Source organism: Bufo gargarizans, chromosome 4, assembly GCF_014858855.1.
Source record: "Bufo gargarizans isolate SCDJY-AF-19 chromosome 4, ASM1485885v1, whole genome shotgun sequence".
Classification (NCBI taxonomy): domain Eukaryota; kingdom Metazoa; phylum Chordata; class Amphibia; order Anura; family Bufonidae; genus Bufo; species Bufo gargarizans.
In genome coordinates, this window is record NC_058083.1 from 123,749,254 (window position 1) to 123,769,120 (window position 19,867).

Below are 19,867 nucleotides of genomic sequence, written 5' to 3' on the forward strand. Positions count from 1 at the left end.
GTGGCCGTATCTCCTACACACTGCTTACACTGTGACCGTATCTCCTACACACTGCTTACACCGTGACCTTATCTCCTACACACCGCTTACACCGTGACCGTATCTCCTACACACTGCTTACACTGTGACCGTATCTCCTACACACCGCTTACACCGTGGCCGTATCACCTACACACTGCTTACACTGTGACCGTATCTCCTACACACTGCTTACACTGTGACCGTATCTCCTACACACCGCTTACACCGTGGCCGTATCTCCTACACACTGCTTACACTGTGACCGTATCTCCTACACACCGCTTACACCGTGACCGTATCTCCTACACACTGCTTACACCGTGACCGTATCTCCTACACACTGCTTACACCGTGACCGTATCTCCTACACACTGCTTACACCGTGACCTTATCTCCTACACACCGCTTACACCGTGACCGTATCTCCTACACACTGCTTACACTGTGACCGTATCTCCTACACACCGCTTACACCGTGGCCGTATCACCTACACACTGCTTACACTGTGACCGTATCTCCTACACACTGCTTACACTGTGACCGTATCTCCTACACACCGCTTACACCGTGGCCGTATCTCCTACACACTGCTTACACTGTGACCGTATCTCCTACACACCGCTTACACTGTGACCGTATCTCCTACACACTGCTTACACCGTGGCCGTATCTCCTACACACTGCTTACACCGTGACCGTATCACCTACACACCGCTTACACCGTGACCGTATCTCCTACACACTGCTTACACCGTGACCGTATCTAACCTTTTGGACTCTTGTACACGACTATATGCACTAAAACATGTATAGTGTTAGTTAACGGGCGATATTGATCGTGCGTACAGGAGCACATGGCATCTTGATGTTGTCCATGTTGTGCCTCACAATGGGCTATTGTCCCGCATTCATATGATCTATTCTCTATTCGTGCTAAACAATAGTCCCACCTGAAGCTCGACTTGCGCAGCATCAGTGTAATCTAGGATTGTGTGTACTCCTGTTGGCACGATCAATGCCAGTGCGGGACATATGGCCCTCTTGTAGGGAATACAGTCGTGTGAAAGAGGCCTTAAAATGAGTTTTCTCATCTCAGACAATAGGGGCATATCGCTTGGATATGCCCCCATTGTCTTATAGCTGCTGTTCCCCGCACCTATATTGAGAACTGGTCCCCGAAATTGGAGTATGGCGCAATGCGCATGCTCTGCCGCCCTCCATTCTTCTCTATGTGAGAGTTGTGGATTAGCAAACAGTGGTCGACGGACCCCATTAAATCTGGTGTCCTCCAGCCACAGCGCTACCTGCTCCGTTCTCAATATAGGTGCGTGTCCCATCGGTGGTACCCACACCTATCAGACAATGGTTGCATATTCAAGTGATATGCCACCATTGATTGGGATACCCCTTTAACAGCAGTTAGTCCCTTGTGTGTCCATTGTGGTAATCACACTAGTTATGTCATAGCGTCATAGGGAAATCATTAATCAAACTGTTAAATTACAATTTATTAATGAATTCCTGATGATGCGGATGGACCGTGACTCCCACAAGGGCTCAAATGAAAAGGGGCAAGAATGAACAACGAACAATAAAGAGCCAACAGATCGCTCATTACTGATGGTATTGTTCATGGTTCACCTTTGGCAATAATGTCGTTTAGGGAAAAAAAAAAATACCAAGGGCTTTTCAATAAACGTACAGTAGTGACCCTATGGTAGTTGTAATGTCACCACAGCGGTAGTGCCAAAGGGTACTGTTACCCTGTACCGGCCAATGAAAACACAAATACATCGAAGTTAACTATACATTTTTTTATTTTTGTATAAATTACAATATATCCATAAAAAGAATAAAAAATATATATATACATACTATACAAAAAATAAAAATTTTAGTGGAGTAGGACTTTCGGGTAGGTGGTTTGATGTTGGCAATGGTAGCCCCCCTGTCCTCTTTATTCTCTGAGCTAAAAATACAGTCCACAAGAAAGGATGCAGGTTGAAATTGTGGGTTGTATAAGGGTCTGAGGAGGAGGGTACCCGAGCATGTGTAGAGGTGGTGGGGAAAATAGTGGAACGGAGAAGTAGAAAAGAGACAGAAGGTAATACATGCCCGGGTCCTGGGAATGGGAAGGTTGTCGGTAATGGTCACTGGTGTGGGATGGGGTTGTGGGGGCCGTGGCCAATTTCTGTGACACATTCTCTAAGCATGATATTAAACTCATGCAACTGCTCGGGCGTCATTGAGTCCACCAAATTGATTATGCTTACCCCATAATGGTAGTTAGGGCTGCATTGGATCGCCGACTCTGCTCCCTCCCAGCGGCGAATCAAGGCAGCACTAAACTCCTTCTGATGTTCGTCCAAACCTTCTACAGTGTTGGAAACAACCTCCACACGGTCCACATAATCATTTTGCTTTGGCCTACCGGATCTCTGCATGCTCAGCAGGGCTCTTAAATTTTGATGTCAACCTAAGAGCCTCTGTTGAGCAGAGGGATCCGGTAGGGGACCCGGATTCTCCCAAGCAGATGCATGAGGGACAGGAGGTCTGGCGTTGGCGATCCATTCATTTTCCGCATCAGGAGGTTGTTCAGTCTCCAGAGTGCTGCTCTTAGTTCTGTATGAAAAAAATGAAATAAAAATTTACCTTTAAAAACACCATCCATGTCCGATGCTATGTCTACATTACACCATAAGTTGGCTGTCCAAAACAGGGTAGCCAAACGCTCTGCTGTTACAGACAGTCCCTTAAATTACATTTCTTTTTACATTTCTTTAAAAAATATATATAATTTACCTTCTTTGTGCCATTGTGCGTCGTCGTAAACCAAGGCCGCTGTATATGTACTCCCTGAGGTTGCGCCGGACCCAATCGGGACTGAACCTCCTTCTTATAGTCCATCCTGAAGCCGTCCTGGATAGATCAGCAACGCGTTGTGTAACCTGTTTAAATGTTGGAAAAAAAAAAACATAACATGATGTAAGGTTAAGAACAATATGAATGTTTAAAAAAAAAAATTGCTGTTCTTACAACATATCTTCTGAGACACCGCATTTAAATCCCCCCAGGTCTCAGAAAGGTCAGAACATATGTCCCTCTATGGCCGTGTAAGCAGTGTGTAGGAGATACGGTCACGGTGCAAGCAGTGTGTAGGAGATACGGCCACGGTGTAAGCGGTGTGTAGGAGAGCAGTGTGTAGGAGATACGGTCACGGTGCAAGCAGTGTGTAGAGATACGGCCACGGTGTAGCGTGTGTAGGAGATACGGTCACAGTGTAAGCAGTGTGTAGGAGATACGGTCACGGTGCAAGCAGTGTGTAGGAGATACGGTCACAGTGTAAGCAGTGTGTAGGAGATACGGTCACGGTGCAAGCAGTGTGTAGGAGATACGGTCACGGTGTAAGCAGTGTGTAGGAGATACGGTCACGGTGTAAGCAGTGTGTAGGAGATACGGTCACGGTGTAAGCGGTGTGTAGGAGATACGGTCGTTTAATTCTCCATTGTCACAGTATTTATAGTTACCTAATCAGTATTAATTACAGTCACTCACATTGGTTGAATTGGCACATGGATACACATGTGAGCAGTAACGCCACGTCAAGGCTTCAACCCTTGTTACTGACCAATCACACACCATGCTTTTCATTCATACGCATTTGGTATTCCAGATGTTTTGGACTACACCTCCCATAATACTTTACCAGCATGATGGGAGATGTAATTCACAGCATGTGGACGGCCTATGGTTGCCGACCTCTGAACTCGCGGTGATCACAGTACACAGGAGCAGCTTGTCACCTGTCAGATGCCCCTTCACTGCTCCCACCAGGGCGCGGGCCTCACACATGGGCTTCTTCATTCCACTTCAGGTACTTCGTGTTCCATAGGAGAACATGCTGGTCAGGGTTGTGACACAAAAAAATAAATTAAAATTGTTAGAGCAAATGGCAGAACAGACGCAGTGCAGCAGACTGACAGTGCACATATACACAGCAGACTGACGGTGCACACACATACACAGCAGACGGACGGTGCACACGCATACACAGCAGACTGACGGTGCACACGCATACACAGCAGACTGACGGTGCACACACATACACAGCAGACGGACGGTGCACACACATACACAGCAGACGGACGGTGCACACGCATACACAGCAGACTGACGGTGCACACGCATACACAGCAGACTGACGGTGCACACGCATACACAGCAGACGGACGGTGCACACGCATACACAGCAGACGGACGGTGCACACGCATACACAGCAGACTGACGGTGCACACGCATACACAGCAGACTGACGGTGCACACGCATACACAGCAGACTGACGGTGCACACGCATACACAGCAGACTGACGGTGCACACGCATACACAGCAGACGGACGGTGCACACATACACAGCAGACGGACGGTGCACGCATACACAGCAGACGGACGGTGCACACATACACAGCAGACGGACGGTGCACACATACACAGCAGACGGACGGTGCACACATACACAGCAGACGGACGGTGCACACATACACAGCAGACGTTGATTACAGAATCCAGTGAGCGACGGATCTGGTGGCAGGTGTGTCCCTCTGGACGGGGGCCGCTTCTCATCCTTCTCCAAGTGACGAGATGGCTGCAGTTTCGTAGTATTTGTTAAATTAGGGTTGTACACATCTAACACACAGGCCACACGTGGTGCACAGCTCCACATCTAACGCACAGCCCACAAATATAATACACTGCCCCCCAAAATATGCTGCACATACATCCCCCAATATACTGTACCGCACAGACAGCCCCCCCATACACTGCGCAGACAGCCCCCCCATACACTGCGCAGAGAGCCCCCCCATATACTGCGCAGAGAGCCCCCCCATATACTGCGCAGACAGACCCCCATATACTGCGCAGACAGACCCCCATATACTGCGCAGACAGTCCCCCCCATTTAATGCGCAGACAGACCCCCAAATATACTGTGCAGACAGACCCCCCCATATACTGCGCAGACAGCCCCCCACCATATACTGTGCAGACAGCCCCCTATATACTGTGCAGACAGCCCCCCCCCATTTAATGTGCAGACAGCCCCCTATATACTGCGCAGACTCCCAAATATACTGCGCAGACAGCCCCCCAAATATACTGTGCAGACAGCCCCCCAAATATACTGTGCAGACAGACCCCCCATATACTGCGCAGACAGACCCCCCCATATACTGCGCAGACAGACCCCCCCATATACTGCGCAGACAGACCCCCAAATATACTGCGCAGACAGACCCCCCATATACTGCGCAGACAGACCCCCCCCATATACTGCGCAGACAGACCCCCCCATATACTGCGCAGACAGACCCCCCCATATACTGCGCAGACAGACCCCCCCATATACTGCGCAGACAGCCCCCCAAATATACTGCGCAGACAGCCCCCCAAATATACTGTGCAGACAGACCCCCCATATACTGTGCAGACAGACCCCCTATATAATAGAACCTATATATAGGACAATCAGTCAAGAACCAATATGAGAATAGCTCCTGCAAAGGGTTAAAAGTGCTTTTGGCATGGATATTCATGCTTACCCTCGGCGCTTGCGCACTGGGACGTAATTTTTCCCTACCATCACATTGCGCAGGCGCGTATATCGGGTGGATTTTAATGAGTTAACTGCGCTTGCGCACTGACTCGTGATTTTTCCCTACCTTGGCTCCCAGACGCATGCGCAGGTTCCCGGCGTGCTGCTAAGTTCAGCCTTGAGCTTTTCACTAGAGTGTCCTTTTGGGCATGCGCAGATGGAGAAAAGTGAGACACGCCCCCCGACGTCATCGCTCATGCGACAGGAAGTCAGAGGGTAGGGAAATCTCACGAGGTAGGGTAGAATAACGCGTCAGGGGCAAGATGGAGTCGCAGGTTTGTTACGGTGTTTATGAGGTCATTGGGGCTTCTAGGACCTCCCTCGTCATTGGTTAATTTATTAAGTTATGTTATGTATTTATTTAATAAACGGCTGCTGTGGCCGAATCCAAGCAGTTGTGTTGTGTGGTCATTTATATGGGGCTGGGAGGGAGTTACGTATTATGTGGGGATAAGGGACTGAACATATAGCCAATTCCCTCTTCAAGTGAGGCCGGACAAGAAGCGCAGTGGTAAGGGGAGGCCGGCCATGAAGAGGGTTTTGGCTGAGAGGGGACAGGTGAGTTAAGGGTTAAGGTGCAGAGAAGTTAGAAAGGGCGCGGGTAGTCATGAGAATGAGGGGGAGGGGCTGCTGATCAGAGTGAGGAGGAGGCGGGGCAGAGGCATTCGGCCAGGGAAAGCAAACGCCCAACCTCCCGTCCCTAGGTATGGCAGTGATAGTAAAAAAAAAAAAAGGAAAATAAATGAAAGTATAGTAAGAATGGGGGTTTGTAATAGGATTTTTTGGTGGAGGGGGGGAGTGATGGTGATGGATGGGGGGTTGGAGCTCATGATGTTGGTCAGGGTAGGGTTGTTGGTCAGGAGTGTTTGTCATAGCAGTCGTGGAGGCGGGGGAGGTCCTGGAAGTGGAAAATATGGTGGTATCTGAGGATGGGAGGACCCCGCGGTAGGGGCTGGACTCTCATGGAGGAGCCGGTACTAACGAACTAGGCGTCCATCAGTTGCTGCCTCCGAGCTGGGTTCAACGGCTGGGGGCAAGATGGAGTCGCAGGTTTGTTACGGTGTTTATGAGGTCATTGGGGCTTCTAGGACCTCCCTCGTCATTGGTTAATTTATTAAGTTATGTTATGTATTTATTTAATAAACGGCTGCTGTGGCCGATTAAATCCAAGCAGTTGTGTTGTGTGGTCATTTATATGGGGCTGGGAGGGAGTTACGTATTATGTGGGGATAAGGGACTGAACATATAGCCAATTCCCTCTTCATGCTCTTTTTCCTGGGTAGTCTCAGAGGAATACCCCCTAAATTTAGTTAGCCCAAAATGTCAAACAAGGGGTATTCCGCTGAAGAGGACTACAGGATTCTCGCCCTGATGGATGAAAGCGATGGGGACGCCTCACCCGCTGAATCCAGTGGTTCAGAATATGAACCTGTAGACAGCAGTGACACTCTAACCGCTAGTGAAGATGACGAGGTTGAGGTCCCTGCTACTGTCAGGCGTACCCGATCCCATGTCAGGGTTCTGCATACCCCGCGTGATGAGCCTCATTTGTAGCAGAGTGGTGCTAGCGCTGATCTTTTTTATGGTGCAACATACACCAGCAGCGCAGCACATCCTGGACCTTCTACCAGCACTGCCGTATTCCCTGGTGAAGTGGCGAGCACCAGAAGGGCAGTCCAAGCAGGTACGGTGGCACGTGCAGTAACTCCCCTGTTGCAGCCACCACGTTCACAGGCCCGTAGAGCCCTTAGTCTCCCAGAGGTGCTGGCAAACCCAAATTGGCAATCCCTTGCTTCCGCCGCACCCGTATTGCCCCCTTTCACCGCCCAGTCTGGAGTTCGCGTGGAGACAGCTCATTAAGGATCAGCCCTTGAGTTTTTTTAGCTGTTCTTCTCTGCGGATCTCTATGACTTAGTTGTGGCAGAAACCAACCGCTACGCCACACAGTATATAACCGCCAATACGAAAAGCTTCTATGCCCAGCCTTTCCGGTGGAAACCAGTCACAGTTTCCGAATTAAAAATATTTTTGGGCCTTATCCTCAGCATGGGTCTAAATAAAAAAAATGTATTGCGGTCCTATTGGTCTAAAGACCCAATACATTACATTCTCTGCTGCTATGTCCAGGGCACGTTTTGAGGTCATCATGCGCTTTATGCATTTCACTGACAATAAAACCTGTCATCCAAGAGGCCACCCTGCTTATGACCGGCTCCACAAAATTCGGCCCCTCATAGACCATTTGTCATCCAGGTTTGCAGATGTGTATACCCCCAATCAGAACATCTGCATAGACGAGTCCCTTGTACATTTTACCGGGCGCCTTGGCATGAAACAGTACATCACCAGTAAGCGCGCCTGGTATGGGGTCAAACTGTATAAGCTCTGTGAAAGGGCCACAGGCTATAAATCGTTTTAGGGTCTATGAGGGAAAAGACTCAAAACTGGAGCCGGTCGGATGCCCTGACTACCTGGGGAGCAGTGGCAAGATTGTCTGGGACTTGGTGTCACCCTTACTCCACAAGGGGTACCACTTCCCCCAACGGCTCATTAATACCCAACTTGCACGGGGGGAGAGGGCTGCCTTGTGTGACCAGAACTGATTGCGGTGAAGTTGAGGGACAAGAGGGACGTTTACCTTCTGTCCACCATTCACGCAGACACGACTGTACAAATTGAAAGGGCAACTGGAGTCATTGAGAAACCCCTCTCTGTCCATGACTATAACCTTCACTGGGAGGGGTGGACTTCAATGACCAGATGTTGGCTCCCTATTTAGTGTCCAGCTGCAGACGCTGGTATAAGAAGGTGTCTGTTTATTTAATTCAATTGGCTGTGTATAATAGTTTTGTTCTCTACAGTAAGGCTGAGAGAACGGGATCCTTCCTAAAATTCCAGGAAGAGATCATTTCAGAACTCCTGTATCCAGGAGGGTCCGTGCCCCAAGTCCCTGATGTAGTTAGCCGGCTACATGACAGACACTTCCCGAGTGTCTATCCTGGTATCCCAACTCACCGTTCCCCAAGAAAAAGATGTTGTGTCTGTAGCAGGGCTGGAATAAGGCGTGACACCACCGTTTTGTGTCCTGACTGTCCTGACCAGCCTGCCCTATGCATAGTACCACACATAGGTACACTATTAGTGTAGGGATCGCGTGACACAGGACAGGCACACAGGGGTCTTAGGGCCCGTATGCCCAATATAAGGAGAATAGAAGAAACTCCTAATGCTGGCTATACATGTTTAAATTTGTTTAAGGTGCAGCATAACTATACGTGTGTCACCGCCAGACATTTGAGAAGCTCTGACAGACGTTCTTCGGAACCTCCTGCCTGAGGTTCTTTTGTTTTGCTTTTGTTTTATCATCTCGTTTCCCTCTCTCAGCTGTCATCTAGTTACACTGATTGCATCCCCTTAAATCCCCTCCCATACTGCATCACTTTGCGGTTTATACAACTTCCTTGAGTGTGCTGATGCTAGAAGCTGTTTCTACTGCATCCACAAGATAAGTCTGCTTTCTTTATTTCTGTTTGCCTGTGGGCTTGATCCTAGGTGACCCTGACTCCCTCCGTATTAAGTGTAGAGAGCTGGTGGTCGTGTCCCCTCACTATTATAGGGTGTTCAGGTGCATACAGTCGAGGAACGAGGCTATGCAATTTTCTACCATTGAGATTTTTGCATAGGCTAAGCAGTAAGGGAGAGAACTAGGGCTCTTACAGGGCTTACCCTCCTGTTCCTTAGTTTTGGATCAAGTCAGTCGGATCTTCATTTGTGTCTTCTAGTTTTCTGTAACACCATCCGTGACAACGTGATTACAGAAATTTTCTAACAGCCCAGGCAGGCTGAATACGATCAATAGACCTCTCCTTGCTACCCGTGCCCCATGTTGCTGTCTGTCTGTCTGCCTACCTACCATCACGCTCTGTACAGCTGCTGCTGTGGCCTGCATCATGTCACTAATGCCACTTGCCAACCATCACATTTCCTCAAGCCAATTTCTTTTTTTCTCATAACACTGTGTGTGTGTTTAAACATCACCTGCCCCCGAACAGGGGCAATTTTTGGAAGCTTTGGAATATGAAAATGCATGAAACATGTATCGGCGCCATGTCTTTTTAAAAGCACTGTATGATAACATGGTCAAATGTGTGTTTACTCATAGCTATGTATGTCAGTGTCAATTAATATTGCTGTCTTTGTGTGCCAGAGCTTGTGGAGCGGGGAGGAGAAAAATAATAAAAAAATAAGTGAAAATAGATACGTTTTCCTAAAAATAATTATGAGACCTAGAAGGCTAGAGCGGTTATATACCAACTTTCAGGGCAAATGCCGCAACTTCGGTTCGGCACAAACTGATTCAGGTTCAAACCGAACTTTGGCGAACCAGACCTCAAACAAATCTTAACTGGTTGGCTCACCTCTAGTATCAGCTGCCGCTTCAAAATAAAAACAATAATATTGCATAACCAATTTGCTTGTTGCATTCATATTTACTTTCATAGAAATATAGAAAAGTTTACAAACATTAATCATAGTAATACAGTGCAGTGAAAAAGTATTCATACCCCTTGAACTTTTCCACATTTTTTATGAAGCTATTTATTAATTAATCTTCTCTAAGGCCCGTTTCACACGGGCGAGTATTCCGGTCGGATGCGATGCGTAAGTTGAACGAATTGCACCCGCACTGAATACCGACCCATTCATTTCTATGAGGCTGTGCACATGAGCAGTGATTTTCATGCATCATTTGTGCGTTCCATGAAAATCGCAGCATGCTCTATATTTTGCGTTTTTCACGCAACGCAGGCCCCATAGAAGTGAATGGGCTGGCGTGAAAATCGCAAGCATCCGCAAGCAAGTGCGGATGCGGTGAGATTTTCACACAAGGTTGCTAGGAGACAATCGGGATGGGGACCCGATCATTATTATTTAAAAATATTTAACTCACCTTAGTCCACTTGTTCGCGTAGCCCGGCTTCTCTTCTGTCTTTAGCTGTGAGCAATAGGACCTTTGATGACGTCACTGTGTTCATCACATGGTTCGTCACCATGGTGATGGATTATGTTATGAATGCAGTGACATCATCAAAGGTCCTATTGCTCACAGTTAAAGACAGAAGAGATGCTGGGCTGCGCGAACAAGTGGACTAAGGTGAGTTAAATATTTTTATTTATTTTTTAACCCCTCCAGTGCTATTGTACTATGCATTCAGAATGCTATTATTTTCCCTTATAACCATGTTATAAGGGGAAATAATACAATCTACAGAACACCGATCCCAAGCCCGAACTTCTGTGAAGAAGTTCGGGTTTGGGTACCAAACATGCGAGAATTTTCTCTTGAGAGTGCAAAACGCATTACAATGTTTTGCACTCGCGCAGAAAAATCGTGCGTGTTCCCGCAACGCACCCGCACATTTTCCTGCAACGCCCGTGTGAAAGGGGCCTAAAAAAACTCTGAGACGGTCAAAGAACAGCTATAGTTATTCTGAGAAAAGATTGAACACAGTTGGACACTATTACTAATTAGGTGTCTTCAGATGGTAATTGGTCAAACTGGATTTTATTTAGGTGTATCAGAGTGCAGAACACAAATGCAAGCCACACTTTTCAGATTTTTTTTATTTACAAGTTTGAAAGCCATGTATCATTTTAATTTCATTTCACACACACTTGCTATTTTGTGTTGGTGCAGAGGGGAACTCTTGAAGTTTAAATGACCATACTGTCAGAAACAGGTAAGAAAGCTTGTGTGTTCTGGGTTTGTTAAAATATGCTGGGCAGCATTCCAATCTGCACAGAAGCGCCATTTTCTATCAAATAAATCTTCCCATATACTGACACCTTCAGCTAACACACACATAAACACACCCTTACCTGTTGATGTGCCTGGAGTCACATCTGACTGATGAATGAAGCATCATGAGCATCATTGATTTCCTGAAGACAGCCATTTTGATTTGCCAGACCTTCTCACAGAACTGGCGGTGACAGCACCCCTCCCTCTGCGGGTGGACTCCGGACACTCAGAGCCCACCTTCTCAGAATAAGACCTATGGAAAGCCCTGATGAGACGAGTGGCCTTAATGTCTGCCACTAGGACTCACATCCTTTCCTCAGGACCATAACCCTCCCAATGAACGAGGTACTGAAGAGAACCGCGGATAATGCGAGAATCCACAATCCTAGAGACCTGAAAATTCAAGATTACCATCAACAATAATGGGAGGAGGAGGCAAAGAGGAGGGTACAGTGGGTTGGACATAAGGTTTTAATAGGGACTTGTGAAAAATATTATGGATCTTCCTAGTATGAGGAAGATCAAGACGGAAGGCAACAGGATTGATGACGGACAAGATCTTGTAAGGCCCAATAAACTTAGGACCCAACTTCCAGGAGGGAACCTTCAGTTTGATATTCTTTGTAGACAACCACACCAGATCACCCACATTCAGGTCAGGACCAGGCACACGTCTCTTATCCGCCACACGCTTATATCTCTCACTCATCCTCTTCAGATTACCCTGAATCTTTTGCCAAATAAATGACAAAGACGAGGAAAATCTCTCCTCATCAGGTAAAACAGAAGACCCCTCTCCAGAGAATGTCCCAAACTGCGATGAAACCCATATGCACCAAAAAAAGGTGACTTATCAGAGGACTCCTGGCGACAGTTATTTAAAGCAAGCTCAACAAGGGACAAAAAAGAATACCAATCCTCCTGATTCGCCGCCACAAAACAGCGCAGATATGTCTCCAGATTCTGATTGACGCGTTCGGTCTGATCATTCGACTGCGGGTGAAAAGCAGAAGAGAATGACAACCGAACCCTCAAGCAAGAACAGAAGGCCTTCCAGAATCTGGAAAAAAATTGCGTGCCCCTATCAGAAACGATGTCTGAAGGAATGCCATGCACTTTAACAATATGATCAACAAACGCTTGCGCCAGCGTCTTAGCATTGGGTAACTCAGGAAAGGGAATGAAATGTGCCATTTTGCTAAAACGGTCCACTACCACCAGAATCACAGTCTTCCCCGAGGAATGAGGCAGGTCCATAATGAAGTCCATGGACAGATGCGTCCAAGGAATGGGTAACGGAAGGACAGAACCCGATGGCCGTGAATGAGGGACCTTGGCACGAGCGCAGGTCTCGCAGGCTGCCACAAAACCCTCAACCGTCTTACGAAGAGCCGGCCACCAGAATCTCCGACCAATGAGATCCACTGTGGCTCTACTCCCCGGGTGCCCAGCAAGGACAGTATCGTGTTGCTTCTTAAAAACCTTGCGTCGTAAAGCGAGAGGCACATACAACCTCCCAGGAGACAAAGATCAGGAGCCTCTGCCTGGGCTGCATGAACCTCTGCCTCCAAATCAGGATAAAGAGTAGAGACGACCACCCCTTTTAGCCAAAATGGGACCCATGTCTTCAAAGTTCCCCCCTCCCGGAAAACAACGTGACAGGGCACCCGCCTTCACATTTTTAACCCCAGGGCGGAACGTAACAACAAAATTAAACCTAGAAAAGAACAAAGACCATCTGGCCTGTCCCGGGTTCAGACGCTTGGCCGATTCCAAGTAGGCCAGAATCTTATGGTCGGTAAACACAGTAATAGGGTGTCTGGCTCCCTCTAAACCAATGGCGCTATTCCTCAAAAGCTAATTTGATAGCCACTAACTCCCTATCTCCCACATTGTAATTTCTCTCTGCAGAGGATAGTTTCCTTGAGAAAAAGGCACACGGTCGCCATTTGGAAGGAGAGGGACCCTGAGATAAGACCGCACCCACACTCACCTCAAAAGCATCCACCTCAACAATAAAAGGTAGAGAGACATCAGGTTGTACCAAAATGGGAGCGGAAGCAAAACTCTCTTTAATACTAGAAAAGGCTTTAAGCGCATCTACCGACCACGAGGAAAAATCCACCCCTTTTTTAGTCATATCAGTGAGTGGCAATAGAGGAATAATTCAAAATGAACTTTCTGTAATAATTGGCAAAGCCCAAAAACTGCATCCGCGCCTTCTGATTCTCAGGAAGCTCCCAATAAAGCACAGCGCAGACCTTCTCAGGGTCTATCCGAAAACCAAGTGGAGAGAAGAAAACCAAGAAATTGAATCTCCGGAACCGCAAACACACATTTTTCCAGTTTAGCGTATAATTTATTCTCCCGCAGAATCAGCAAGACCTGACATAGGTGGTCCCGATGAGTCTTGAAATCAGGAGAAAAAATCTAAATGTCATCTAGATACACCAGTACAAATTTCCCTATTAAATGATAAAAAATGGTGTTCACAAAATGTTGGAAGACGGCCGGAGCATTCATCAAATCAAAGGGCATAACCAAATTCTCGAAATGACCCTCAGGGGTATTGAAGGCCGTCTTCCATTCTTCCCTGACCCTGACTAGGTTGTATGCCACTCTTAAATCCAACTAAGAAAAAACTTTAGCCCAACAATCTGGTTAAACAGGTCCGGGATCAGAGGAAGCGGAAATGGGTCACGAATCGTGATACGGTTAAGCTCCCTGAAATCCAGACAAGGCCTTAAAGAAGCATCTTTTTTCTTAACAAAAAAAAATAAAAACAGCGGCAACAGGTGACTTCAACTGTCGGATGTGTCCCTTTCTCAGGCTCTCAGAGATATAAGTACGCATAGCGACTCTTTCAGGTTGGGAGAGATTGTATAGTCGTGATTTTGGCAGCTTGGCGCCTGGGATGAGATTAATAGGGCAGTCGTACTCCCGGTGAGGGGGCAACTCCTGGACACCACTCTCGGAAAACACATCTGAACATTCAGAGAGAAAAGATGGCACAGTCTTGGTAGAAACCTCTGAAAGAGATGCCGTGAGGCAATTCTCTCTGCAAAACTCACTCCAACCATTTATTTGCCTTGCTTGCCAATCAATGGTGGGGTTACGTTTAGTGAGCCAGGGTAGCCCCAACACTAGAGGAGTAGGTAATCCGCTTAAGACGAAACATGGCATATCCTCAACATGAGCGTCACCCACAGTCAAACGGATATTGTGAACTATGCCCTTTAACGATCTTTGAGAAAGTAGAGCGGAATCGATAGCAAAAGCAGGTATATCCTTTTCCAAAGTGCAAACCTGGAAACCATGCGTTGTTGCAAATTGATTATCAATGAGATTGACAGCTGCTCCACTATCTACAAAAATCTCACAAACAATGTTCTTGCTGTCTACCCTTACAGGTAGGAGAAAACGGGAACTACAAGCAAACGGCAAAACGTTCAATTTCCGCATCAACCTTGCCAATAGTAGCAAATGGAAAGGTTTTAGAGGGTTTTTTTTGTTTTGTTTTGTTTATATTACCCTCAGAACACTTCATGAACCTCCTAGAGGGGCAAACATTAGCTAAATGATTTATACCCCCACAACAGAAACAAACCCTCCTCTGAGAGCTGAATCCTCTACTATTAGAGGCAAGCAAACCCAGCTGCATGGCCTCCTCCTCAGAGGGGATTGAGACAGACTGAGACCCCTGTGCACTGAATGAGACAGCCCCACTATGACAGGAAAGAGTAGTCTCCTCTCTCTCTCTAAGACAACTGTCAATACGAACAGCTAGAGATATGGCTGACTCTAACTACGCTGGTCTTTCTTTCAATCTTTCCGAAACTACGCGAATGCATCTTTCAATCTTTCCGAAAGACCATGGCAAAATTGACTTCGGAGTGCAGCATCATTCCAACCAGTATCAGCTGCCCATCTCCGAAATTCAGAACAATATATCTCTGCGGAGTGTTTACCCTGGCATAAAAAACGCAGTTTAGATTCAGCCAGAACAATACGATCTGGGTCATCATATATCTGCCCCAGGGCCACAAAAAATTCATCCACCGATCGGAGGGGCCGTGCACCTGCCAGCAGGAAAAAGGCCCAAGACTAAGCGTTATCCCTGAGCAGCGAGATGATGATCCCCACCCTCTGCTCCTCAAGTCATCACCAGAGGAATGGGGAATTAGGCGAAAATGGAGTTTGCAAGCCTCTCTAAAGCAAACAAAATTCTCACTACCCCCGGAGAACGTATCCAGAAGCGAGATCTTAGGCTCGGAACAAACTCCATGAACGCCAGCAGAACCGGTCACCTGAAACTGAGACACCGTTTTACGGAGATCTGCTACCTCCAGCGATAGACCTTGCATGCGGTCAATCAAGGCTGAAACCGGATTCATGCTTAAGATGGTTATGGCAGTTTTTAATATCACGGGTGAAGTTTGCAGATTGAACCCACTCACTTAGTCTCTCTTGTGGAAGCAATGCATCCCATTCACTTTTCCCAGATGACAGTTCCCGGACTAAGACCTTACCTCTTATTGTCACAGGTGATACAAACCCTAGGGCAGTGATGGCGAACCTATGGCACGGGTGCCAGAGGTGGCACTCAGAGCCCTCTCTGTGGGCACCCACACCCTAGAAAAAGTCTATGGTGTATCAATATGCCTTAGACTTCTCCTGTCAGTCATCAGTGCAGGGCGCAGTATGAACAGCACAGGCAGCATATGGAATGTAGGCAGGCTATTGTAGATAAATGATAAAGTACATGGAAGATATTCTATATTGTATTGTAGTATTCAAGGTAAATTGCTGTGCTGGCACTTTGCAATAAATAAGTGGGTTTATGTTGCAGTTTGGGCACTCGGTCTGTAAAAGGTTCCCCATCACTGCCCTAGGGGATCATAGAGGATATTTATGGTGGATAGAATGCCTCTGCATGTAAAAGGCTTTTCCTCTGAGGAAACTCTGAAAACAAAACTATCTGTTTCTAGATCCCAACTTAGGCCTAGGCTTTTCTGCAGGGGAAAGGTGTCTGTACCTAGGCAAAGATCCTTAGCTCTGTCTGCTACAGGGAAGGCTTCCATTACTTTTTGGCTGTTGGAAGCGATTTTATGAAGACGCAGATTGGATTCTGCCAGCATTTGCTTTGCCTTACTGAGGATGGAAATTGCATCGTCAGTGTGCTAGCAGAATCGAGTCCATCATCTACATAGAAATGTCTCAATACAAAGTGTTTGGCTTCTTGTCCATAGCACTCTGCATTTTTCTGGGCAGCCTTTTGCATGCAGTATATAACTACAGCAGGATAGGGGCTATTGCCAAATACTGTATGTGCATTTTCATTCTGTACTCGACAATTTTTTTGTCTATGTCATTGTCTTTGTACTAGAGAAAACGTAAAAAGTGTCTGTGGTCTTCTCTGACAAGAAAGCAATAAAACATTTGTTGCACATCTGCTGTGAAAGCAACTGGCTCTTTTCTGAAGCGCATGAGGACAGTGGCGTTGCAAGGGGGGTGCGGGCTGCACTGGGTGACACCAGCAGGGACGGCAACTTGCATACTTCTCATTTACAAATCCCAGGCATAGTCATCTCAGGAGAGGATGTGTATGGCATTGGAACCCATGACCTTCTGTATCTTTGTATTTCAGAAAAGTTTCTGCTGGGATTCAAACCCATGAACTTCTGTAGCAGGGGCAAAGCACTTACCCACACAGCCATAAGAACTGCCGTGCCACTGACTGAAAAAATATGAGACTTATACTGTTATAGCTGGCTAAGTGTACATCATATATAGAGATATAGCAGAGCTGAGTGTGCTGGGACTAATGTCATATAGAGATACATCAGTGCTGGGTGTGTTAGGGCAGCTGTCATGTGTATAGATATACACTTAGCCAGCTATAACAGTAGAAGTCTCATATTTTTTCAGTCAGTGGCAAGGCTCTTCTTATGGCTGTGTGGTTAAGTGCTTTGCCTCTGATACAGAAGGTTGTGGGTTTGAATCCCAGCAGAAACTTTTCTGCAGGCTAAATTAGAATACACAACCGCTGACTTCATATATGGACATACAGGGCGGGACACAGGAAGAGGCTGCATCACATCGCTGACATGGAAGTAAGTATAAGTGTTCTCTTTTGTTGTTTTTTTTAATACCCGACTGTTACTGCCATGGGGGGAGCGGGAGGCACTTGATACTGGCACATGGGGGGGGTTGGCACTATGATACTGGCACATGGGGGGGAAGGAGAGAGGCACCTGATACTGGCACATGGAGGGGAGGGGGGTTTGGTACTATGATACTGGCACATGGGGGGAAGGGGGGTTGGCACCTGATACTGGCACATGAGGGGGGGGTTGGCACTATGATACTGGCACTTGGGGGGGAAGAGAGGCACCTGATACTGGCACATGTGGGAGGGGGAGAGAGGCACTTGATACTGGCACTTTTGGGGGGGGAGATGGCACTATGATACTGGGACATGGGGGGGTTTGGCACTATGATACTAGCACATGGGGGGTGGGAAGGAGAGAGGCACTTGATACTGGCACTTTTTTGGGGGGAGATGGCACTATGATACTAGCACATGGGGGGAGAGGCACTTAATACTGGCACATTGGGGGAGATGGCACTATGATACTGGCACATGGGGGGGAGAGAGGCACTTGATACTGGCACTTTTTTTGGGGGGGGGAGATGGCACTATGATACTGGGACATGGGGGGGAACAGGCACTTGATACTGGTACATGGGGGGGTTTGGCACTATGATACTGGCACATGGGGGGTGGGAAGGAGAGAGGCACTTGATACTGGCACATTGGGGGGGCGATGGCACTATGATACTGGGACATGGGGAGGAGAGAGGCACTTGATACTGGCACATGGGGGTGGGAAGGAGAGAGGCACTTGATACTGGCACTTTATTTTTGGGGGGAGATGGCACTATGATACTGGGACATGGGGGGGTTTGCACTATGATACTGGCACATGGAGGGTGGTAAGGAGAGAGGCACTTGATACTGGCACTTTTTTTTGGGGGGGAGATGGCACTATGATACTGGCACATGGGGGGAGAGGCACTTAATACTGGCACATTGGGGGGGAGATGGCACTATGATACTGGCACATGGGGGGGAGGGAGGCACTTGATACTGGCACTGTTTTTGGGGGGGGAGATGGTACTATGATACTGGGACATGGGGGGGAGAGAGGCACTTGATACTGGTACATGGGGGGTTTGGCACTATGATACTGGCACATGGGGGTGGGAAGGAGAGAGGCACTTGATACTGGCACATTGGGGGGGGGGAGATGGCACCATGATACTGGGACATAGGGAGGAGAGGGGCACTTGATACTGGCACATGGGGGGGTTTGGCACTATGATACTGGAACATGGGGGTGGGAAGGAGAGAGGCACTTGATACTGGCACATTGGGGGGAGATGGCACTATGATACTGGGACATGTGGGAGGGAGGAGAGAGGCACTTGATACTGGCACATGATGGGGGCATCTATGGGGACACTTACTGGCACATTATTGGGGGGCATTATGGGGGACACTAGGCCGGCAGCCTATCAGAGGCCAGACACTGAGGGCATCTACTGGGGAACTATATATGGGGCATTTTATACTGGTGCATTATGGGGGGCACTAGCAGGAAGGGGGGAGAGAAGCACTATGGGGGAATTTACTGGGGGCACTATATAGGGGTATTTTATACTGGCACATTATGGGGGCACTATGGGGACATTAGCTCATCTGGGGGCATTACAAGGGGGCTATATTAGGAGAATTATTTCTACTGGGGGGGGGCATTATGGTGGGCTATATTACTCCCCCATGGTATGACCCCCTAGTAGCAGCACAGCCTCTCCCAGCTCTGCTATCCCTCTGCTCCTTCTTCAAATCCTTATTATGAAATCTTTCTCAATAGGATAAAACACAATATCAGCTCCGCCGAGCCCCCCGACCAAGTGTTAAAGTGGTGTCCGAGATCCCCAAGGGCCAAGTAATTGTAAGTTTTCATGTGAAATATGTTTGTTATACACATATAGCAAACACTGTGCCACACAATATACAGTATACCTCTACACTGTGCCACACAATGTACAGTATACCTCTACACTGTGCCACACAATATACAGTATACCGCTACACTGTGTAGTCTGTTCTATAAGCACCATTGTTTTGTGGCAGCGGACAGAAAATAATCTGGAAGTGCCCCTCCCGAGACCAGCCTCTGACTGCTAGGGGGTGTCTGCTGAGCTAACGGATGCCCCCTATGGCAGTAGCACCAACATAGCCCCCATATATGGCTAAAAAATTATTGCTTCAGGGGGGTAGGTGACACCATTTTCTACCACTCCGGGTGGCACCAGCCCTAGC

The 19,867-nt window shown here is 47.6% G+C and overlaps 1 long non-coding RNA gene across 1 annotated transcript; it reads right to left on the reverse strand.

Annotated features, from left to right (window-relative positions):
* Window positions 1-2,584: 2,584 nt before the first annotated feature.
* LOC122933632 lies at window positions 2,585-3,825 on the reverse strand. Its single transcript, XR_006388522.1, has 3 exons — window positions 3,782-3,825; window positions 2,825-2,970; window positions 2,585-2,644 (listed from the first exon to the last, which is right to left on the reverse strand). It is a non-coding gene; the product is annotated as an uncharacterized LOC122933632 (long non-coding RNA).
* Between the last annotated feature and the right edge of the window lie 16,042 nt (window positions 3,826-19,867).